Here is a 26,427-nt window from a genome sequence, read left to right as displayed (position 1 = left end):
AGTGGTGTGGAGAGCATGGGACTCACGTCTGAGCATACCCATCCCACTCGGATCCTCTGATGGCATAATCGATTTGACAATCCAAGGAAGGCTGCCAATAGACAGCACAAATCCTTCGTTTGGTGCTTGTCTGCCCAAGATGACCCTCATGCCCCGAATTAGCAATGCAAGCCTTTAAACACTCAGGTGGAATAAACTTATCACCACGCATGATAATTTCACCACTTTCCAACCACAGTTCAAAAGCAATCTTGGCAAATGGCTGGAGCTCAACATCAAAATGTTTTTCCTTAGGCCAGCCGTGAACAATGTGATCCTTAACTTTCTTAAGTAAATGATCAGATTCCACTGAATCAAACCATGGCCTTTTAATCAAAACAACCAATACTGTAAACATCCACTGCTGCAATAACACATTCCTCATCCTCACCACATCCAGGTAAGTCAGCCTCACAGAAAGGTAAAGTTGACCTTTAGGGAAAATCAGCCCTGGTATTTCTACCACCAGGAATATATTCAATCACAAAATTGTACTGTAGCAATTTTGAACTTAGTTTAGCTATCCTGGGGGTATGCACTTTCACAACAAGACCATTTAAGATAGGAATGAGAGGTTTGTGATCTGTCAGCAACTTTAAAGTCCTCCCCACAAAAAGGTCTTGAATCTTTCAAGAGCTCCCCTTCAATAACAGCATAGTTGTTCTCACTTTGACGTAGAGAATGAGAGGCGAACCCAACAGTATGCTCAACACCCTGCTTTATTTGGGTAATCAATCATACCCCCCAATCCATCCAAACTAGCATCGACTGAAACAACACACTGCTTTGAAGGATGAAATAGGGTCAACATTTTACACGACCCAAGCTCTTGCTTGATATAATCAAATTCACCCTGACACACCTGATCCCACAAAAAGGTAAGCCTCCTATTAAGAAGTACACGTAAGTGCACAGTTCTTGCGGCAAAATTGGAAATAAACTTGGTAAAGAACGCACAGACCCCTAACAATGAAGACACTTGTTCCTTTGGCCTGGGATATGGAGCTTTCAGAATAGCATCAATCAAACCCTCTCTCAGTAGAATCCCTTCATCGGAGATGTGTTGTGCTAGATACTCAATAGATTCCACACCACAAACACAATTGTGTTTGTTGGCAACAATACCCTTCTCCTACAACCTGCTCAAAACTTCAGTGAGATTTCTGTCATGCGAAGCTCTGCACTTTCCAGCCACAAAATATAATCCTGGAAAATGAAAGGAGCCTCAATACCCTCAAACACCATTTCCATAATAAACTGGAACACAGAGGCCGCCGAGGCAATCCCAAATGGCATCCTCTTAAATTGGAAAGTTCCAACGGGGGGAACAAAAGCAGTGGGATGCTTGCAAGAGATATCTTGCTCGATCTGATGGTACGCAGAAGATAAATCTATCTTAGAAACCAACTTGGAACCTGCAAACTTGGACACCATATCATCAATACAGGGAAGAGGGTGAGAATCAACCCATATCTCTTTATTCAAGCTGTGCAAGTCAATACACTCTGAGACTGCCATTTTTCTTGCGGGCCACAACCAATGGAGATAACCATAAAGATGTCTCCACCGGCTCAATGACCACTGACTCACACATCCTCTTGAGCTCCTCAACCAAATCAACTCTGACACTAAAAGGTACATTACGCAAATTATGTTTTACACCAGTTCCTTAATGCCAGGCTTAAGGGTCATTCCAAACAACCTCTGGTGGTACCACCCCAAGATATTTAATCCTTTCTTTCTTGGCAACATACACCTTTCCACTAATACATCTCTCCTTGAAAATCAACTTATTTTACAAAAATCCTTTCAATTCAATCCTTCTGCCCTCACACGAAACAGAATTTTTTGTCAGGAGATTCTAGTTGCTTATCTGTCCAATTACAATCAAACAATTCTTCAGTAATCATGGTGATGCGAGCTCCAGAATCTACCCGGAACTGAATGGATTTTCCATCATCAATCACATCCATAATGGGATCTACACAGTCGTCACAATCATCCTTGACAACTGGCATTAAATCATTTATGGAGCTAGCAACATCCATTGACGTGTCACACTTATCCTCATCAACATAAACCTCATTAACATTTCCTCTGGAGTTACACACTTTAGCAAAGTGTCCTTGTCTACCACACTTTCAACAAGCAGCATTCCTTGCAGGGCACAAACGAGAGTTGGGAAAATGTGAAGGAAAGCAACATTTCGGACATAGATTCCTTTGTTGACCCATTTTTTCCTCAGGTCTTTTGATTGGAAATGTATTCCCCTTCTGCTCATTAGGATCTTTTTCCCCTTCGTCTTTGCCCTCCTTTACTGCACTGACAACAGCTTTATCAGGTTTCAACTCTCTAGAAGCTTTGTGGGATAATTCTATGCTTTTAACAATAGAAATAGTTTCTTGCAATGATGGATTATTCAACGTGAGAAGCTTCTCTTGAACTTTTTTATCTCTGCAACGTACCACAACCTGATTCCTGATTAGCTGCAAGGTGAAATGCTTGAATTTGCATTCGGACGCCAAAATGCATAGTGCAGCCACATATGATACAATACTTTTGTCTGCTTCTTGCTCTCTAGTGGAGAACTTGTGCCTAGCCACTACTAAACTCCCTTCAACAGCAACTTGCTTTTCCAATATAGCAACAGCTTGTTCAAACTTATTAAGGGGTTCCTCGCCATCAACCACATCGAGAGGTGGTACAGAGCAGCTTGCCTCTCTAGTCCAAGATCATGGTCTAAAATAAACTTTTTCCATTAAGCACTAAACCTGTTTCCCCCTCATGACTCCTAAATACTTTGTAAAGGCCCTGTATCATACTTTCCACCTGACAGGTGAGTCTCCTGGAATCTGTAAATAAGGAGGAAGAACGTATACACTTTGCATATTGGGTTTAAAACTGAAACTAGTATGTACACACAACATTAATGACACAACGTTAATAGTGAAAATACAATAGTGAAATACACCAATATCAATATTGTAGATGAGCTTACTTCCTTTTAAAAAAAGAGATGTAGAAAATTAAATAAACAATGTATAAACAGCACAGACCTAAATGTGCACACAATACTAGAAGGAACGTGGAAATATCTTTCTTAGTCATGAAAAAAACAACCATATAAATATTGTTTGAGAACAGCACAATCTATGTACAGCCCAAATGTCACAAACTCTTTGGCAGGAAGAACACAATGAAAAACTGTTCCACAAGCAAGGATGTCAATGAGAGGCCCAAAATCTCGAATAACCCTTGCCACGAGGTCCAAACGTCAAGAAAATAAAATGCTAAAGGAAAAATAAAATGTACCTCACCAATACCTTGACACGCTTGTGCCCAAAATCCAAATGTCTCGAACAGACCACAACAAAATGAAGACACCTAGACAGACCAAGGCGTCTGACAACTCCTTGTGTGCCTCAGTATCTCAGGGCGTTCACAGATTGTGTCGGCCACTGTCTGAAATTACATGTGTGTGCCATCTGTAACTGATGGCATGCGTAACACCAACTTCGTTCTAGCACGTCATCAGAAGGGGCACAATGTTGGAGGAGCGTGGACCATAGCACAAGTCCCAATGAACACCACACAGGCACACAGCAAAGGCAAGAAAAGACATGATCACCAGGTACACGGGGAAATCCAGTGCAGACAGGATAGGAGGTGCACGGACAGTGTCTCCAATACACAGACATATCCAGCCCACAACCAGGAAACTTGGAGAATCAAACTGCAAACTGCCAAAATTGCAAAGAACCACCACAAAATAATGCAGAGACACAACGTCCCTTCAGTAATTTTGTGTCAAACTCCAGTGCCAGGGCTCGTAACAAATCCAAGACAGTATCATGTGCAAACAGGAAAACAGCTCCAAAAGGTTTACTTGAAGCACTGGACACTTCAGAACAAACAGCCACAGCTACATGCGTGGATGGAGACACAGAACCGTCAGTCAACTCAGCGCCAATTTGAAGTGACCACTCCAGACACGGTAAGTGGTGAAACCTTGTGTTTATTGACAGTTCATCTCCTCAGCTTCCAGTTAATGACAAATAGTCCCTGGCAGTTAAAACATGACAATTCTGTTACCACGGAGGTAAGCTAACATAAAAGCAGACAGCTAAATGCCTTACTACAGTAATATATATATATATATATTCACTGAAAAAACCATAGGTTATACACCATATATAGTTAGGAATTAGCATTTAAAAAACCTTATTTTACTCACACAAAACCATTGAAATTCCATATATAGTTAGTTGCACTAACTATATATCGCGCACCCGCAATCCACTGCTGATCATGTCACATATTACATCATTCATGACATGGTCAGTGACATCACTGATGACATCACTGATGACATCTCAAATGACATCACTGATGAGATCACTGATGACATCATCCAGTGACTGTGTGTTTCTGTAAAGTTTAAATATGTTTTACATATTGAAGAATGAGTAGATGTATAAGTGTCTGGACGAAGGATTTAGTAGGTGCATGACTGAATGTATGAGTGAGTGATTAAATGTGTCTCACTTAGTGCATGGGTTAGTGACTAAACTGTCTTAATTTGTGCATCATTATGTCTGTTGTTCTGTAAACTGCTGCATGTGTTGATCAGTGGCTATATGATTAACTATATGGGTTATTGATTGATTGTCCAAGTATTTGTATAGGAGACTGAGTGTGTGTGTGGCTGGCTGGGAGGTGTGTGACTCTGTGCAGATCAATGTGTACTTGTATCAATGATTGTATAAGAAAGTAAGTATGTGTTAGTATATGTTTGAAAATGTAAGGTGCTCTATGTTTAACTGTATAGACAAGAAAATGGAAGTGTGATTGATTCTTTACAGGACTGACTAGGTGTGTGAGTAACTCCATGGATGAGTGGCAGAGTGTAAGTGTCTGTATAGGTGTATGAGTGCATATGATAGTGTTGTAAAGATGAGTGATTGTATGTATGAATGATTGTATGGGTGAATGAGTGAATGTGTGTGTAGACGTAGGAATCAGTGAGTACGTATGTAGTAACTAGTATTGGTGTGTCAATGGTTTCAAAAATTATACTCTGTATTTAACACTGGGTGAAACAGAGGTTATATTAAAACGTGAGGAGATGCATTGTATTGTCACATGAATGATATCATCAGTGATGTGGTCATTGATGTCAAATGAGATGTCATCAGTGATCTCATCAGTGATGTCATTTGAGATGTCATCAGTGATGTCATCAGTGATGTCACTGACCATGTCATGAATGATGTAATATGTGACATGATCAGCAGTGGATTGCGGGTGCGCGATATATAGTTAGTGCAACTAACTATATATGGAATTTCAATGGTTTTGTGTGAGTAAAATAAGGTTTTTTAAATGCTAATTCCTAACTATATATGGTGTATAACCTATGGTTTTTTCAGTGAATTTTCAAGGTTTTGTAAATGCTAATTCCTAACTATATATGGTCTATAACCTATGGTTTTTTCAGTGAATTTCAATGGTTTTTTTAATAGCAAATATCATAAGCTGTCGAATGTCAAGTACGTGGTAAGTAAAAACATTTTCGTGCTTATGCACACTGATCTGCTTTGAATGCTGCCCCCCACCCCTCATTTCTATTAGGAGTACTCTCTCTTTGCAGATAGTGAAGGGTAGTTAACGCAGCCCTTTGCCCCCTTTGTAATCCGTCGTGCCTGCTTCTCTCTCCATTTGATTGATTGTTCTCTTTGGTTCATTCTCTATTTACAAACAAGCACAGAGTCGCAATACTCTGTTTAGTCTTTGCAGATAGCGAAAAATCGTGTAAAAAAACAAAAGGAATCGAGCAAAATCAGTAGGCCACTAATGGGATCTCTTTTTGACCTCGCTAAAATAGAAACATTAGGAACAACCTGTTTGTAGGAAGGTGGCTACCTGACTATGGTTACCCCGGATTTTTTGCCTGTGTTTAGCTGGTTTTTGACTTAGTTGACCTGGTTCCCTGCTAATCAGGGCCCCAGGCCATCTGCTCTCTCTGTAAAATGGATTCCATGTACCCTAGGTACATACCACAAATTGGAAATGGACTCCTTGTCAGCCCCTGTATAATGCACTATAGGTGCCCAGGGCATAGGAGCCACCAAGGCCTACCAGGGGCTGCAGCATATCTTTTGCCACCCCTGGCTGGTTCTTAAATTGACACAACTGGCTGATCACTCAGCTGGGGTAAGGTGGTGTAAACACCCCTTGCTTAGATATAGTATACCTATATCTAAACCTATATCTGGACACATATTAACCTGTGAGCCACTCCTATGGAAGGCCTCATCAATCCTGGAGGCAGAGTGCGTGGTTTCATGTGAGATGGAGCTCTAGCATGAGCTGAGCCTGTCTGCAGCTGTCGGGAACAAATCCCTAAGCTGTTTCAGGATAATGCCATACCATATACTATTAAGTGCCTTATAATCCTCGCGGTTATTTAGCAACTTTGGTTTGGCTTTATCAAAACATGTCGTGTAAGGTGTCATACGCTTTGGAATACCATCCCCTCGCCAGTTCTGGCGACGGGGATGGCATTCCACCCCTCTAGAGGGGTAAGACATGTTACTTTACTTTAATGCGGTTGATTTCTCCAAAGACCTTAAGATCCACAAAATGGATGCCTCTGCCACAGACAAATGTCTGGACCCCTGGAGCTGACCGAAACCCAGTCAAGGGGGTCCTGGACAAAGGGTTTCCTGTCACAGGAGGGTGTCACCGCCCTCCAGACAGGAGATAGTGTATTGTAGCAGGGAGGTTTGAAAGAAACCAGACACTGCTTGGGGCGCACAAGGCTGCCCCTTGCATAATCCGGCCAAACCGGTTCTGGGGCACTCCAGCCCTCGTGCCAGGGCGGCCTGGATCAAAGGAAGGGGGTGTATCCACCCACTTCCTGGGTCCCACCCATAGGAGGGGACCTAGCAGGTAATCACGCCCCCCAGATTGGAATAAGAGTGGGAGCAGTGCCAATGCACATCAGATTTCCTGGAAGAAACATTTGAAACGATATTCTGGACCCTTCGCCCTCCATCTCAACGTGGAAGCCCGAAGAATCTCCCTTGTGGTCAAGGAGTGACCACCCTGCAGCAGCAGGCACCATCCAGCCCTCGACGTCTACTTAGTTGCAGTTCCCGCTGGAACTCGAGCGACTGAGATCGACGAGATCAAGCCTGCCCAGCTTCTAACAGCCCGATCCACAGTCCCTGCAAAGCTGAGACCCGTGGAGGCGACCGGAAGCGTGGGGCACGCCATCTTGAAGTGACCACGAGACGCTGACCGTGCAGCCCACGAGTGACCCTCGAAGCTGTACACCGGGGTTTGAGAAGCCCCCACCCTGAGCTACTCCTGAGCCGAAGTTCAGCCCTCCACACTCGACGAGTGCTGCGTGGGGCCCTTTGGCACGATTTGGCTCAACGCGTTGGCCCGGTCACTTGCCAGCTGGCTTGTGGTCCCTGTGCCGACGAACTACAAAAGAAGACTCGTGATTCTGGTTGCTCCAGATCCACACCAGCTCCCCTGAAAGGGAGCCCCGACTCTGACCTTCCTGGTCCGAGTGAGACGCCATCTTCCAATCCCGCGTGGATTGCTCTTACCAAGGCTTGTTTGCTCCAAACCGGAAGCCGACTGCACCGACGGTGAGAGCCTGCGTGGGACAGATCGTGACCTGCTCCTGGACGTCGCAGATGCCCCAGAGCCCACGTGACAGCGAAGAGAAGCGCCTCGACGACCACCTGATTGCGCCCGACATTGCCTGGTTCCGTCCTGGTTCCACCCTGGTCACTGCTGAGTGACCCAGACTCTGTCCCCTCTGCTTTCAGGTACTCTACAACTTGAGTCCACCCTTGGACTCCACCGGACACTTCGTCTTCACCCTGCCTGCAGCCCTTTCAGCTCCAAGCACCAAGAGCCTGCGTGTCAAAACCCGACGCCACTTCGACCCTGTGCACCCACTTCCTGTGGGTGAGGTAACTTTGCTCCGCCGGTGTTCCCACACTGGTGCACACCTCTAGGGTCTGTGTGTTAAGTTTTGTTCCTCTAGGTTCAGCGGAAGTGTCCTTAAACTTTAACTATTTGACTTTTACGCACCATTGGTTAACATTGGTGCATGCGTGCGCTTTCCGCACATCTCCCGAATCCCGAGGGCCATTCCCGACTTCAGCATTGCTTGTCCTGACTGCTCCCAGCGATTCCCTAGGCCCTAGGCCTAACCACTGTTCGAGTGGCCTCTCTTATACCACTTGTTTAGTATATGGTTTGAGTGGCCACCCGCCCTCATCCATAATTGTGCAACTTGTATGTTTAAACAGTGCTTTTGATTTAACGCTTGTGCCCCTTTATTCATAAAGAATACTGGGGATTGTTTTTAGTAATAAACACATATATTTTTATAATATATACTTGTGTGGTGTCCTTTCATTTGGTATTACAGGATTGTATGTGGTAAAACAGCTCGCTTAACACGACCTCTTAAGTTAAGCCTTTAGGCTGCTTAGTCCATGCTACCCCTAGGATAGCTTGTCTAATAAGGTTGACTTACAACCAGACACCATAAGGGGATTGTTTGGTCAGGTAGTAGGTGGTTCCAGAATTGGAAACATCCCCTACCAGGCCAACTTCTCACATTGGTGAGCAGCGGTGCGGATTTGAGCTTGCTGTTGTTTTACCATTGCAATCTTTATATCAAATTGAAAGATCACATCAAGTACCTCTAGGTACATATAAAATCAAAAGCTTAGCATATTAAGTTCTACTGAACTTAGTAGTTGTAGGTTGAAGGGAGTAGCACACCCCTGACTACAACTCACTAGCAAGGTCCAGTAGGAAAACACTTAGTGTAGGTAAGTGCACCACTTACACCTCACTAGTAACCATGTCTGACACAGGAAAGGCCTCAGGGTCTAGTCCTGTGACAGTTGACCCTACCCAGGCAACTTTTGGATATGACAAACTAACCCGCAGAGACTTGATTGCCTTGTGCAAAGCAAGAGGGTTAAAAAGGGGCAGAAGCCCCACCTGCCTAACCCTGGTAGAAATCCTAGAACAGGATGACTTAGAGAAGGCTAAAGCAGCTTCCCTAGACACAGGAAATGGAGAGAACCCCCCTGTAGTTGATCCCCCTGAAGAGGAGGATGATGATGACTTGGATGAGGACTCAGATGTTGGGGACTTAGAAGTACAGGATCAGGGTAGCCAGGTTCCAGTTGGTAGGCTTAGCCAGGCCAACTTGGACCTACTGGGGAATGGAGAGGGCCAGCACCTCCCCAGAACCCAACATGTGATTCTCCCAGGCAACAGAAGAGTGAGATCTCCCTCAGGGGACTCTCATCTTTCTAGTGCCTCCAGAGAATCAGAGAGAGGCATGACTGCTTCTCAGAAAGCTGAGCATAGGGCCAGAATGAGGGCTGTCCAACTCCAAATAGAGAGGGAGGAGGTAGCCTTGGCCCAAGCTAAACTTAGCATGGCCCAAGCTAAACTTGCCTTGGCAAGAGAGAAAAAATTGTGTGGCTTAGATGCCACTGGTGGCAGCAATATTCCTAAAGAGAAACCCAGGTCCTATGATAGTAGAAACCTGACAAAGATTGTGCCCCCCTACAAGGAAGGGGATGACATCCACAAATGGATGACTGCTCTTGAGAGAGCCTGCATGGTACAGCAGGTTCCTGAGGAACAGTGGGCAGCAATCTTATGGTACTCCTTTTCAGAGAAAGGGAGAGATAAGCTCCTCACTGTTAGACATGAGGATGCAAACAATTACAAAGTCCTGAAGAGTGTTCTGATAGATGGGTTTGGCTTAACCACTGAACAGTACAGGTTGAAGTTCAGAGATACCCAGAAGACACAGACTCAGGACTGGACTGATTTTGTAGATTGTGCTACTAAGGCTCTGGAGGGTTGGCTACATGGCAGCAAAGTACATGACTTTACAGGATTGTATAATTTGATTATGAGGGAGCAGATCCTAAGTAATTGTCAGAACCAGCTCTTACACCAGCACCTGGTAGACTCTGATCTGACCTCTCCCCAAGAATTGGGAAAGAAGGCAGACAAATGGGTCAGAACCAGGATAAGGCCTAAGAATCAGGACAGTAACCAGAAGAAGGAGTCTACCAAGCCTCAAGATAAGGGTGGGGATAAAAGTAAAGAAAAGACTTCCCCAGGGCCCCAAAACTCCAAGGATGGGGGTGGGTCCCAAGACACTTCTTCAACTGAGAAAAAACCCTATTGTTATCCCTGTAAACAGGTGGGGCATTACAAAACAGACAGCTGTTGTCCCAAGAATAACAATAAAGAAAATATACCTCCAAAGCCAGCTTCAACACCTCCTGTTACTGTCAGCAGTAATCCCCCAGGAAGTGGAAGCACACCCAGGAATCTGGGTGGGTTTACTTTTGGAAATCAGGTGGACCCTGGCCTATCCAGGTCCCCATCACCCAATGATCTTGTTTATGAGGCTGGCATGGGGTTTGCCAACTTCTCTGCTTGCCCAAATACTTTGAGCAAGTATAGACAAGAACCCATCATCAATGGTTTAAGAGTTGAAGCTTTTAGAGACACAGGGGCTAGCATCACCATGGTGGCTGATGGCATAGTCCCCTCTAAGCAACTTTTACCTGGTGCCACATATCAGGTAATAAACATTGATGGCATCCAAACAAATCATCCCATGGCAGTAGTAAGTCTCAGCTGGGGAGGTGTCACTGGCCCAAAGAGAGTGGCAGTGTCCCCAAACTTGCCTGTAGACTGTCTACTGGGGAATGATTTAGAAATCTCAGCCTGGGCTGAGGTTGAACAGGAAACCCATTCTAGAATGGTGAATTCCCATGGAAAGGTTAGTGAGGCTGTACTGGCTACAGCCCCAATCCAAGATGTCCTTCCTGAAAAGGTTGGTAGGGCTGAGAAACTCTCTGCCCCATCTTTAGTAAAAACTCTTCCTGAACAGAATAGCAAAGCTGTTATGATAACAGCAGAAACCCAAACTGAGTCCCCTCCTGAAAAGGGTGGTGGGGCTGTGATGGCCACAGCCCAAACTCAAACTGACATGTGTGTTGTGAAACCTGAAATGATGGATAACTCCACACAAACTGAGAGCATGGAGGAGGAAGAGAAATCTCCCCCTCACCAGACTTTAGGACAGGATCAGCCTCCTCAGGGAACTGATCTTACCCCTGATGAAGGAGCTGCCCCAGAGGTGGTTGGGCCTAGCCTGACAGAACCTCTGATGTCAGTGGACCCTTCTCAGGTGGGACCCAGTCTGGAGCAGGTAACCTGCCCCTCTCTACCTTGCCTTAGCCAGCCCAGGGCTGCAGAGGACAAGAAGGACAGTGAGACCCAGAGGGCCCCCTGTCAAATAAAGCACCCCCATCAAAAGATTAGGTGCACCACAACTAGTAGCCCTAGTAAGGTGAAAACTTTAAAAACTCCTAAGGGAGCCCCCTTAAAAACAGTTAGGGACCTCCCACAGATGGATTCTGTTGGGCACAGCCAAACCTGGGACCCAAAGGGCCCAAACCTGAACTGTCCCTCCAGCAAGCCAAACAGAGGGACCCAGCCTCCAGCTTTAGGTAGCCAGAGGTTGACCCTGAGAGCACAGTGCAACTCAGTTAAAGAAAGAAAGGCACACATGGTGGAAGATAATTGGAGGAAGCCAAGCCCTAACTTAGTAGAGCCTCACTTCAAAACTCCATATCCAAACCAGCCTTTAACTTTGCATAAACACACCCAAGGTAGTGATTCCCTATGGTGGAGACCCTCTAATACCCAAAGGGTGAGGGACTGCTTAGTGGACCATGAGACAGGGGGTACCCATGCTAGTGCAGGTACTTCCTTATATGGCCACTCAGGCAATATAGGCTTACCTGGCCAAGGATAGCCTTATCTCCTTTCGTTTGGGGGGGGGTTATGTAGGAAGGTGGCTACCTGACTATGGTTACCCCGGATTTTTTGCCTGTGTTTAGCTGGTTTTTGACTTAGTTGACCTGGTTCCCTGCTAATCAGGGCCCCAGGCCATCTGCTCTCTCTGTAAAATGGATTCCATGTACCCTAGGTACATACCACAAATTGGAAATGGACTCCTTGTCAGCCCCTGTATAATGCACTATAGGTGCCCAGGGCATAGGAGCCACCAAGGCCTACCAGGGGCTGCAGCATATCTTTTGCCACCCCTGGCTGGTTCTTAAATTGACACAACTGGCTGATCACTCAGCTGGGGTAAGGTGGTGTAAACACCCCTTGCTTAGATATAGTATACCTATATCTAAACCTATATCTGGACACATATTAACCTGTGAGCCACTCCTATGGAAGGCCTCATCAATCCTGGAGGCAGAGTGCGTGGTTTCATGTGAGATGGAGCTCTAGCATGAGCTGAGCCTGTCTGCAGCTGTCGGGAACAAATCCCTAAGCTGTTTCAGGATAATGCCATACCATATACTATTAAGTGCCTTATAATCCTCGCGGTTATTTAGCAACTTTGGTTTGGCTTTATCAAAACATGTCGTGTAAGGTGTCATACGCTTTGGAATACCATCCCCTCGCCAGTTCTGGCGACGGGGATGGCATTCCACCCCTCTAGAGGGGTAAGACATGTTACTTTACTTTAATGCGGTTGATTTCTCCAAAGACCTTAAGATCCACAAAATGGATGCCTCTGCCACAGACAAATGTCTGGACCCCTGGAGCTGACCGAAACCCAGTCAAGGGGGTCCTGGACAAAGGGTTTCCTGTCACAGGAGGGTGTCACCGCCCTCCAGACAGGAGATAGTGTATTGTAGCAGGGAGGTTTGAAAGAAACCAGACACTGCTTGGGGCGCACAAGGCTGCCCCTTGCATAATCCGGCCAAACCGGTTCTGGGGCACTCCAGCCCTCGTGCCAGGGCGGCCTGGATCAAAGGAAGGGGGTGTATCCACCCACTTCCTGGGTCCCACCCATAGGAGGGGACCTAGCAGGTAATCACGCCCCCCAGATTGGAATAAGAGTGGGAGCAGTGCCAATGCACATCAGATTTCCTGGAAGAAACATTTGAAACGATATTCTGGACCCTTCGCCCTCCATCTCAACGTGGAAGCCCGAAGAATCTCCCTTGTGGTCAAGGAGTGACCACCCTGCAGCAGCAGGCACCATCCAGCCCTCGACGTCTACTTAGTTGCAGTTCCCGCCGGAACTCGAGCGACTGAGATCGACGAGATCAAGCCTGCCCAGCTTCTAACAGCCCGATCCACAGTCCCTGCAAAGCTGAGACCCGTGGAGGCGACCGGAAGCGTGGGGCACGCCATCTTGAAGTGACCACGAGACGCTGACCGTGCAGCCCACGAGTGACCCTCGAAGCTGTACACCGGGGTTTGAGAAGCCCCCACCCTGAGCTACTCCTGAGCCGAAGTTCAGCCCTCCACACTCGACGAGTGCTGCGTGGGGCCCTTTGGCACGATTTGGCTCAACGCGTTGGCCCGGTCACTTGCCAGCTGGCTTGTGGTCCCTGTGCCGACGAACTACAAAAGAAGACTCGTGATTCTGGTTGCTCCAGATCCACACCAGCTCCCCTGAAAGGGAGCCCCGACTCTGACCTTCCTGGTCCGAGTGAGACGCCATCTTCCAATCCCGCGTGGATTGCTCTTACCAAGGCTTGTTTGCTCCAAACCGGAAGCCGACTGCACCGACGGTGAGAGCCTGCGTGGGACAGATCGTGACCTGCTCCTGGACGTCGCAGATGCCCCAGAGCCCACGTGACAGCGAAGAGAAGCGCCTCGACGACCACCTGATTGCGCCCGACATTGCCTGGTTCCGTCCTGGTTCCACCCTGGTCACTGCTGAGTGACCCAGACTCTGTCCCCTCTGCTTTCAGGTACTCTACAACTTGAGTCCACCCTTGGACTCCACCGGACACTTCGTCTTCACCCTGCCTGCAGCCCTTTCAGCTCCAAGCACCAAGAGCCTGCGTGTCAAAACCCGACGCCACTTCGACCCTGTGCACCCACTTCCTGTGGGTGAGGTAACTTTGCTCCGCCGGTGTTCCCACACTGGTGCACACCTCTAGGGTCTGTGTGTTAAGTTTTGTTCCTCTAGGTTCAGCGGAAGTGTCCTTAAACTTTAACTATTTGACTTTTACGCACCATTGGTTAACATTGGTGCATGCGTGCGCTTTCCGCACATCTCCCGAATCCCGAGGGCCATTCCCGACTTCAGCATTGCTTGTCCTGACTGCTCCCAGCGATTCCCTAGGCCCTAGGCCTAACCACTGTTCGAGTGGCCTCTCTTATACCACTTGTTTAGTATATGGTTTGAGTGGCCACCCGCCCTCATCCATAATTGTGCAACTTGTATGTTTAAACAGTGCTTTTGATTTAACGCTTGTGCCCCTTTATTCATAAAGAATACTGGGGATTGTTTTTAGTAATAAACACATATATTTTTATAATATATACTTGTGTGGTGTCCTTTCATTTGGTATTACAGGATTGTATGTGGTAAAACAGCTCGCTTAACACGACCTCTTAAGTTAAGCCTTTAGGCTGCTTAGTCCATGCTACCCCTAGGATAGCTTGTCTAATAAGGTTGACTTACAACCAGACACCATAAGGGGATTGTTTGGTCAGGTAGTAGGTGGTTCCAGAATTGGAAACATCCCCTACCAGGCCAACTTCTCACACTGTTGAAAATAGCAATGCGTATGTACATAAGCGGCGTTCATTTGTGTTCACAGTACCCCTTGTTGATTGTTTGAATCGAGCATTGAATTGTTCGAAGTTAATTCTCTTAAGGATCTTCTCTGCCTGCAAACGAGGAAGAATAGGAATATTCTCTCTCCCTTTGCAGATAGTGAAGGGTAGGTAACTCAAGCCTTTAACACGTCGTACCTACTTCATTCCTCATTGATTGATTGATTGTCCGAACATTGACTGTTTGGGAATTAGTTCTTTTTGGAGGTATTCCCTGTTTGCAAATAAACGTAGGAAAATCTTTGCAAGTAGTGAAAGGGTACGTAATGCGGACCTTTCTCCCCCGTTGTAATCTGTCATGCCTATCTACTCCCCACTGATTGATGCACCTGTTTCACCCGGACCATTTACTAGAGATACGTCATCTGGCCCGACCACAGAGCACCCCTAGTGAAAAGGACATATGCAATAATAACGAAGTGATCACTGTATCCTGTTAACAGAAACTTTACCATGAAACAACCTGGAAAGAAAAAAATAGGAAAACGAAAATCAGTAGGCCACTGATGAACATGAACTTTTATTAAACAACGAACAAAGAAACGATAACATAACGTAATGATAAAACCTATTAATGTCCTAGAAACAAGAAAACGTTAAAATATGCCAGTGGTGAGAGACCAGAAAAACAGTAAGAGAAACCAAATCACCCCTCGCTGTCCCACCGCCTGCCACGCCCAAAAAATCGATAGACTAGGGAAAATGCAAGTCAGTAGAACATCCGCCCCCACTCTGGAAACTTCCAAGGTGGGGCAGGGTTCCGGCTACGCCCAGCCGGGAGCAGCCCATATAAGGCAGGTCCTGCTGCCACGCCTCGGCCAGGAGATCCTAACGTAGGATGTAGCCGGAGGAGAGGCCCAGGCCAGCGGGACCCGGCCAGGGGATTGCCTTTACAACGCTGAACAGTTGCAGGGGGGGGGAATGTCTCCTCGTCCCTCCCCTCTCTCTCCCAGTCCGGCCGCGGTGGCCCTTGAGAGTTGCAGGTAGTCCCGCCACATGCTCTTCCGGTCCGGCCACCAACGGTCGGGGGGCCGAGGCCGACGGGATCCGGCTGCAGCCGATAAACCAAGAAACCCGTTCATGGGGCCAGAGCCAGGGGCGTCTGGCCGACATCTACCGGAAGCCCGGCCCGAAGACGGACGGGACACTTCTTCTTTCTTGAATAATGGCTGCGACAACACTGGGGGGGGATGTCTTGCACATGCCTCCGACCCCCCCCCCCTCGTCCTCATCGCCTGGTCCGGCCATAACAAATCTCAAGCGAGACGCCGTGGGGTGCACTGGGAGGGAGAGACGGTGCGAACAGGCCTCTCCCGCCTCCCCAGGTGGAGGCTTCCCAGCTGCACCCTCAGCGCTCCAGGCGCCCGGAAAAGGGTTCTTCCACTGTGGCCATGCTGCAACGTCTCGCCCGGCAGGGTGGAGCCCGTCCGCTCATGTGACCCCGCGATCGCCGGTAGCTGCCGAACTCTCAAAATGGCGGTCGACCTGGCAAGAGCGGGCCCAGCATAAAGAAATGGCCCGGTCACTGGTTGACTCCACCACCGTAGTCCTCCACGACCTTGAAGATTCTAGAGGAGCCGCGGGAGTCTCCGACCCCCGATGGGGAATGACTGCCATGATCGCCCGTGGAGTGACGAAACTGTATCCGCGGGACGTCGGCGCTCCCATGCTGTCGCCAGCCTCACTTTGAATTACTAGAATCCTGCAGACCTCACTTCCGGTGAAAGCACAGTGTGACCCGGTAGGAAAAATTATTGCACCCCCTCCCCTTTTTGACTGATAGTTCAAACCACCGATCCTTTCCTTTGCCCTTTTAACGGAACTTTGGACTGCCTCCCCCTCTTTTACATTTTCTAGAGAAAACAAAACATTAACCACTACATTAGCATAGCAGTTGACACCAGAACTGTTTTCAAATTGAAAACCAACAACATCTTCAACAGAATCCTTTTTGTTTCTGCTGTGACCCTGCTACAGCACAGGCATTGTCCCCAGCAGTAATTCTGCAATGCCGGTAAGAATAGCTGTGGTGCCTACTGGACTCACTCACCCCCGCGGCGCCCCACGCCGTTATTTGCTGGGCGGCAACTTACTAGACATCACCTTCGTGCCATCTAGATTTCAGCGCGTTCTGCTGCCTTGGAACTATTCGCACAACAGACCGCTACTGACAAGAATATTTCATTATTGGTGCTGTCAATTTCAATAAATCTATTGGATAATTCAAAAGAAATTGCCACGGTCTCTTCGATGTTTAAATGTTTTTACTGTTTTTGTTTTGTTGTATATATTTATATGTTATTAAAGTTTTATATTCCTACTACTTTGTTGGAGTGCTATATATTTTTAATGTGACACATAATTGTAAAAACTTTGATGTACAAAGAGTCATTCCTGGAATCTTCCGCTTCAGGCTCGGTCCCCTCCCCAATCACAATACAGGATGGTTTTCAGATAGTAGGAACACGTGTGGTGTGACGGATCTCATCGGGTGTGGGCCTTGATCTACTATAACTCCTTTGAAGAGGGGTGATTCTTTACAGCTGGGGCCATAAACTACATCTGCAGGGCTAGCTGATAGCCTGGACAATCGGACACAGAGGAAGAGGAGTGTCAGAGGGTGCGGTAGTGAATAGGGCGAAAGGGAGGTGTCGGGCGGGCACAGAGTGTGATTCTCAGGGAAGAGCAGCGCAGATGGGGGGAGGTTTATTGCCCATGCATAAGACAGAGAGCGGTGGTGACCAGTGCCTGGGGAAGATGCTTGCGTGGGTGAGGAGCCATGCTACGAATCGACAGCGTGCAGAGAGTGGGTCTGGTCAAGACATCTAAAATGGCTGCCGTGCACGACAAAAGTGTGGCATTTCAAAAAAGGCAAGATGGCGCAGACAATGTTTTTCAACACTTCCTCATTTCCTTCGAATCGAACATTAACAGACGTTGGGGCATATTACCAAAGTTAAGCGATATTTATCGCTAACGATGCTTACCAACGAATTTTTTACCACTAAGCATCGTCAGAAATTATCGAAGATTAACCTTGCTATTATCAAGGTTTATCGCAAATGCGATAATAAACGGCCGCAATGCATGAATATCGCTAAAAACTCAGCGATATTCATGCATTACCGAGCTAATGCTCTTAGCCATGTTATCCACCTCCCATTGGATAACATGGCTAAGAACTGCTCAGGGCAGGTGTTACTTTTTGGAGATATTCGCGCTTAGCGCGAATATCTCCAAAAGTTGGTAATAGGAGATAGATATCTTGCATGTTGTAATGCAAGTTATTGTGGTATATGGAACTCATACCATAATCTCTCAGGAAAGCAGAAACTGATCCTTTTGGGACCGCCTAAAAAGGCCTAGGGGGTGAGGAGTACTCTACTTTGCCCCCTTTTCACGTTCCGAACTATTTTATTTTACTCTCTTCTGTAATTACACAAAATAGCAGCGATAAGATGCATCGGAGACACACAGTGAGAGAAAGGAGGCCGGAGATGAAGAAGAGATGTCAAATACACATTGGAGATAATATAGTGGCAGAAGGGAAGTAAATATGAGTAAACTTACCATGTAACATAAAAATGTTGCACTCTATACTATAAGTCTCATTTTATACTACAATCACTTCGCTACAACCTCATAAATTAAAAATAAAAATGAATAATGTCTCAAACAATTTTTGATTTCTAAATATAAATTTATTCTTCAGAATTTTCTAAATTTGAAAGAACTAGTAACATGTCCTCATCAGCAATGTCCTCATGAAAAGTCTCCAATGATGATTCTTGTAACTCTATGGTCTCCAAACACTCGATAAATTCGCCATCAAGAGATTGATCAAAAAAATCATTCAAGTCATCTCCTCCTTGTGACAATATTTCATTATTGGTGCTGTCAATTTCAATCAATGTAGTGGAATCATTCGAATCATCTCCTCGTGACAATATTTCATTATTGGTGCTCTCAATTTCAATCAATGTAGTGGAATCATTCAAGTCATCTCCTCCTTGTGACAATATTTCATTATTGGTGCTGTCCATTTCAATCAATCTAATGGAATCATACAAGTCATCTCCTCCTTGTGACAATATTTCATTATTGGTGCTCTCAATTTCAATCAATGTAGTGGAATCATTCAAGTCATCTCCTTGTGACAATATTTCATTCTTGGTGCTGTCCATTTCAATCAATCTAATGGAATCATACAAGTCATGTCCTCCTTGTGACAATATTTCATTATTGGTGCTCTCAATTTCAATCAATGTAGTGGACAATTCAAAAGAAATTGCCACGGTCTCTTCATTGTGAGCCATTTTATTTTGAAATTGCTTGCTGTAAATTGCAGAAAAAAATAATCACTTTCATTTATCGTTTTTAGTAATACATAATATAAAACTAACTTTATCAAGTATTTAGTATAACAGAAAGGACTGCAAATAAATAACAGAAAACATTTTTCAAATTATCTTCAAGTGTACAACATAGTTCCCCTTACAAATTAACAACTCACCTTTTTAAAAGTAGGAGAAGTGTTAGTACTGTGTAAATCAAACACCAGAAATTCACCACCAAAAATTCCTCACAAATGTACCTCAGACAGTAGTATCACAAAATGGCTGTGGTTTCCTCTCATTTGACATATATACATAACCAATTAACTTTCATCACACACAAATACAAAACCAAAGTAACATTTTAATTGGTTCTAAATTTCAACACTTTCAAATGTGTTTTCCCCATGCAATTTTCCATAGGACATTTACATACGTCTACAGCCTGAATGGCTGAACGGAATTACACCAAACTTGGCAAAATGGTACATCAAACCTAAGAGGTCAGGAAGGATCTACTATGCCCCCTTATGGTCATTTCCCCCTTCGCTTTGGCCTCCTCTTGTCTCTCGATCCTACCGAGAGACAAGATGGCGGCCGCTACGGACTGTTTGGAATGTTGACAGACGCCGGAGAACCAATCAGCTTCGCTTCGCAAAGCTCCGTAACGCGAAAAGTACGCGAAGCGGAGCGCTGTTACAGATATATATCTTTTTTTGAACGTTAATTTCTCAAAATCCACTGGAGCACATATATTGAGACCTAGCAAAGGCACATCGGGCTACCAGTCCCTAATATTTTGCCAAGTTTCGTGCAAATCCATTCAGCCGTTCGATTATTATTATTTTATTTTTTTTTGCCCCGCGGGGCCCTTTTAAAACCTCCACATCAAACGTAGGGGGTCAGTGAGGATCTACTATTCCCCCTTATGGTCATTTGCCCCTTCGCTTTGGCCTCCTCTTGTCTCTCGATCCTACCGAGAGACAAGATGGCGGCCGCTACGGACTGTTTGGAATGTTGACAGACGCCGGAGAACCAATCAGCTTCGCTTCACAAAGCTCCGTTGCGTGAAAAGTACGCGTCCTGGAGCGCTGCCCGGTCCGCTGTTACAGATATATATCTTTTTTTAAACGTTAATTTCTCAAAATCCACTGTAGCACATATATTGAGACCTACAAAAGGCACATCGGGCTACCAGTCCCTACAATTTTGCCAAGTTTCGTGCAAATCCATTCACCCGTTCGGGCTAAAAGTGAGGCCAATCGCCCTATGGAAAACTCAATGTTAAAAACACATTTTGGGACCCCCCTTTTTTCTCAGCCCCCCCTTGACGAACCCCCCCCAAATTTTCAAGGGCTGCTCAGAAACAAAATGTGCCATTTTCCTGAAAATTTCAGCCAATTCCGTCCACAAACGCCAAAGTTATTAGACATAGAATTTTCAAAAAACCCATAGAGAAAAAATCCTAACTATATATACCTACTGGCGACCGCCAGTAGGTAATATATATATATATATATTCACTGAAAAAACCATAGGTTATAGACCATATATAGTTAGGAATTAGCATTTACAAAACCTTGAAAATTCACTGAAAAACCATAGGTTATAGACCATATATAGTTAGGAATTAGCATTTAAAAAACCTTATTTTACTCACACAAAACCATTGAAATTCCATATATAGTTAGTTGTACTAACTATATATCGCGCACCCGCAATCCACTGCTGATCATGTCACATATTACATCATTCATGACATGGTCAGTGACATCACTGATGACATCACTGATGACATCTCAAATGACATCACTGATGACATCACTGATGACATCTCAAATGACATCACTGATGACATCACTGATGACATCTCAAATGACATCACTGATGACATCACTGATGACATCTCAAATGACATCACTGATGACATCACTGATGACATCTCAAATGAGATCACTGATGACATCACTGATGACATCACTGATGACATCTCATTTGACATTACTGATCACATCACTGATGACATCATTCATGTGATAATACGATGAACCTCTTCAGACTCTAATATAACCTTAGATACACTCAGTGTAAACAGACACTCACAGACTGTCACTCATCCATGGAGTTACTCACACACCTAGTCAGTCATGCAAAGAATCAATCACACCTCCATTTTCTCAACTATACAGTTATACACACCTTACTTATTCAAACATATACTAACACATATTTACTCTCTTATACAATCCCTGATACAAGTTCACAATGATCCATACAGCCACTCACACATTCACTGGCTCTTATGCACAGTTATTTATATATGTCAACTCTCACATGTACTGTATTTTACATATGTACTTACTTTGACATGTAGCACTGAGATATCCATTCACTCACCAATACACTCATGCACACAGTCAACCGCCCATACAGCTGTTTCCACATGCACTTTTGAACCCATACATCTAGTGAATCAACTGCTCACACATCTATGCAGAGAGTCATACACCTCCCAGCCACCCACACACACACTCACTCTCCCATACAAATGCTTGGGCAACCAATCAATAACCCATATAGTTAATCATATAGCTACTGATCAACACATGCAGCAGTTTACAGAACAACAGACATAATGATGCACAAATTAAAACAGTTTAGTCACTAACCCATGCACTCAGTGAGACACATTTAATCAGTCACTCATACAGTCAGTCATGCCCCTACTAAATCCTTCATCAAGACACTTATACATCCACTCATTCTTCAATATGTAAGACATATTTTAACTTTACAGAATTATACAGTCACTGGATGTAGTCATCAGTGATGTCATCATTGATGTCATTTGAGATGTCATCAGTGATGTCATCAGTGATGTCATTTGAGATGTCATCAGTGATGTCATCAGTGATGTCATTTGAGATGTCATCAGTGATGTCATCAGTGATGTCACTGACCATGTCATGAATGATGTAATATGTGACATGATCAGCAGTGGATTGCGGGTGCGCGATATATAGTTAGTACAACTAACTATATATGGAATTTCAATGGTTTTGTGTGAGTAAAATAAGGTTTTTTAAATGCTAATTCCTAACTATATATGGTCTATAACCTATGGTTTTTTCAGTGAATTTTCAAGGTTTTGTAAATGCTAATTCCTAACTATATATGGTCTATAACCTATGGTTTTTTCAGTGAATTTCATTGGTTTTTTAAAAGCTAATATCTGTAGCTGTAAAATGTATTCTTCTTTAAATCCCAAAATATATTTTATATGTTTATTAATAATTTTTTTTTAATACTTTTTTTTTGTTCGCTCCCGGTTCGCGAACCGGGAAGCTTCCCGTTAGCTCATCTTGATGCCGTGACCCAGTCCGCGAACCGGTAAACGTTCCGTTAGCGCAACTGCCGCGTTAGAAAACAACATCGTGACGCGACGCGTCCGCATGACGTTTCGCGTTGTCGCGTGATACGTCATATGACGTGCTACGTTAGCGTACCCGGAAGCGAACCGGTACGCGAAGCGAGGCGCGAAGCGCAGCTTCCCGGAAGCGAACCGGGACGCGGCGCAAAGCGCGTAACGTAAACACAGCAGGTCATGTGACTTGGTAATAACACTTTTCATTGGTTCATTTCACTTTTGGTTTCCTAATGATGTAAGACTAGGTCATGTGATCTAAAATTAACACTTTTCATTGGTTTAGAACTATTGTTTTTCCCAAATGATGAAAACCCCTCCTTCTTTCCTCACTCTGACTTTCATCTTTGTGAGAGAAAGACCCTTTGTTACCAGTGAGCAATGGCTTCTGTAGTAGCTTCAGCTGGTGCTTCCCCACCACCTCCACCACATCCAAGGAAGAGAGGACCACCTGCTGAAGTTATAATTCAGCAAGAAGAGGAAGAAGAGGAAGAGGAGGAAGAGCAGGAAGAGAGGCTTTTTTTGCCTGAGGAGCCCAGGAGGTCTCACCTGAAAGAAAATTTTATTTGGCAATTTTTGAAATTTCCCAAAGGCCAGAAAAAAGTAAATGCAAGGTACGTAACTTGCCTTATATGTCAAGATAGACTGTCCAGAGGGACCGAGAAGAAATACAGTTACGGAAACTACACAATGCATCGCCATATGAGTAGGTGGCATCCTAACAACTACAGTGCTGCACAGTTACGTAACGAACAAGATAATCCCCCTATTATGGCCAGAAGATCTGTTGTACCGGAAGTGACGGGACCAGAGGGGAGGGAGATGGTGCCGAATATACAAATGAGATTCGGGGAAGTAAAGCAAGTCTGCGTACTTTGCAATGGGTTCATTTGCTACAGAGAAAGTAGCATCACTCTGATCAACAGAGCTATCGAGAATCATGTTTGTCCGAAACGCCCCAGACAATAAATTCTTTTTTTTTTGTTGCTCCTGTTGAGCCCTTTACAATGATTCGTTTTCGTTTCCCCCCCCCAAAAAAAAACAAAAAAAATATAAACCGTTCATAAAAATTCAAAAAAAGTAAAAAAATGTTCAGAAAAATAATAAAAAAAATATAAAACAACAAAAACAATAAAAAAAAAGTTCTTTTCAGAACTACCTCCCCGTTATAAAAAAATTGGTAGAATATTTGGAACTCTGCCAACCTCTATTTCTCTTGGTTCGCTTCCCGGTTCGCTCGCCGGTACGCGAACCGGGAGCGAACCAAAACATTTTTTTTTTAAAAAAGAACAGTAAGTATAAGGGAAGGAAACAGACAGTTATGTTAAAAGAAAGACAGCTATAGGGAGTAAACTAGAGATACTGTTACCCGCAATCCACTGCTGATGATGTCACATATTACATCATTCATGACATGGTCAGTGACATCATCAGCAGAGGATTGCGGGTAACAGTAACCCTAGTTTACTCCCTATAGCTGTCTTTCTTTTAACATAACTGTCTGTTTCCTGCCCTTATACTTACTGTTCTTTTTAAAAAAAAAAAATTTGATCAGTCAGAAACAGTGACAGTAATAGAGACAGAGTGAGTGACCAAGAGTGAAGAAGTATGAGAAGAGAGGGACTAAGAAAAATAGTGGAAGGAGTAGAGTAATTAAGTAATAGAGAAAGGAATGAGGGAAGTAGCAAAGGCAGGAAAGTGATGCTTAAAGAAATGAAGCAATGGAACTAATAGAAGTTAAATGTGATAGAAATATAACGAAAAGAGTACAAAACATTTACCTTATAATTGTTGTTAAGTTAGTCATTTGTTATTTTTATACTTTCAATCTGTGAAAGAGAGAACAAACATTTGAAAAATATTAAAACATGTTTTTAATAAATTAGAAAAGACAAGGGAAAAGATAGAAGGACAAACAGTTTTTCAACAACTTTGACACTTACAGAAGCCTCTGCTTCTCCATGCCTCTACACAGTCCTAAAAATATACATTTTAAACTAACAGTATCTTGATGCAGATGAAGTGAGTCCTATCTTGCAACATGGTGCATCTTTTGCATGACTGCTGCATCGGTTTCATGTGGCATTGTTTTTTTACAGCATGACACATCTGCCTAGATGCATCATTTTATAATTTTGTCGCCTCATAGCATATCTTTTCAACCGCCACTGCGTCACAAAAGTGACGCACAGTGGCGCAAAAGAGGCATACACCTATCATAAATCTGTCCCTAACATGTTAAATGATTGATTCAGGATGTCAATAAGGTGTGGCCTATCCAGAGGTTTGTTTAAGGTGAGGCCTACTCAGGGTTGCAGATCAAATTTACACTTGTTGAAGAATACAGAGGAGATAATACATGTGAAGGCCTACTAATGAAGTAAGTCATGTCCACTTCACTCTTGAACAAAGGCCAGACCTCTTCTGTGTCCGTGGACAGGCCTAAACTTCATCTGCACAATGTCATTCGTAAACTTAGAAAACACAGGTGATGTAATTGAAAAATGTGGAGTTTATTTTCCTCATTTCACAATCACATCACCTGTGTTGCCTTTGCTTAGGTATCTCATAGTGGAAATGTACTCTATCATATGAAAGACTACGTAGAATATGAGCACTGTATGCAACAACTTTGACACTTACAGAAGCCTCACCTTCTCCATGCCTCCTACACAGTTCTACATGTACATCATAAATGCAAACAGTACAGAATTAATTATACATGTTAAATGGTTTATTTTTGCTGTTCTCAGAATGTATCAAATTTCACTAAAAACAGTGACTTGAAGGTATTCATCATATAACAGCGGGAAAAAAAAAACACAATCAAAATGATTGTGTTTAAAAAACCCATACAACATAACAAATCAGAATTCAGAACTCCTTAAAGTTAACTTACTTTCCATGACGTCGAAGGATGTCCTATGAACAGCTTACACTCTGTTGTGCTGTTATTACTTTCAGCCCGCCACTTTCTGAAAGAAAACCTCCATCGTTTTGAAAAATATGTTACATACAATAAATGACTTCTCGCTCTCTACCACACGTTTCCACAAGGCCAAATCGTGTCAGAGCCATTTATAACTCTTGGAATTCTTGTAAGCCAATCCCGTCATATTGTATTTCCGCAACTTTCAGAATTAAAATGTTGAAGATCATTTTCACAATCCTGGATTACTAATATCTTACCTTTCTTGCTCACTCATGTTCTACATTTCCTATGACACTGATACTGCTTACTATGAAGCAGACTTACACTATCTCTATGACTACTACAATTATTTAATTCTCTACATCACTTTTAATCACAAAGCAATATAAAACAGTAGACAGCATTGCAGACTTACATTCCCTCTACTCCATGTTTTGATTGGCTGCTTCAATTAGCTTATAAAAAGAAACAGTTTTTCTGAACTCATTCAAAGTGCACTTATTTCTCCATGACGTCCAGTCTTATGGTAAGAAGTTATGTCTCTGTACTACACTTATCCTCAAGGCCAAATCGTGTAGGAGCCATTAGAACTTCTTGAAATTCCTCAGAGCACATCCCGAGATTCTTTCCCTAAAATTTTGGTTTTAAAAACACCAGGTAAGAGTTTTTAAGGTCATACGGCAATTTTTTTTTGAAAATTAAAACAGAATCATTGCAGAATGACCAGCCATTTCTAGACTTTAAATAAGCTGTGTAATGTCCTGATGTTATTGAAGGACCGTCATGATATATAATTGCTGCAGTTACAAAAGTCCTTCCTGATATTGACAACTGTGAAGCCACAACATTTTTAATTAAAGTTGTCAATTTTGTTCCATCAGGCCTACATCGTTGGAACATTAAAATGACATACTGGCCATATGTTCGTATAAATAATGTGGACATCATTTCAGATTTAC

Source organism: Lissotriton helveticus, chromosome 3_1, assembly GCF_964261635.1.
Source record: "Lissotriton helveticus chromosome 3_1, aLisHel1.1, whole genome shotgun sequence".
Classification (NCBI taxonomy): domain Eukaryota; kingdom Metazoa; phylum Chordata; class Amphibia; order Caudata; family Salamandridae; genus Lissotriton; species Lissotriton helveticus.
The sequence above is the reverse complement of the archived record's forward strand: the minus strand, read 5'-3'. Positions refer to the sequence as shown.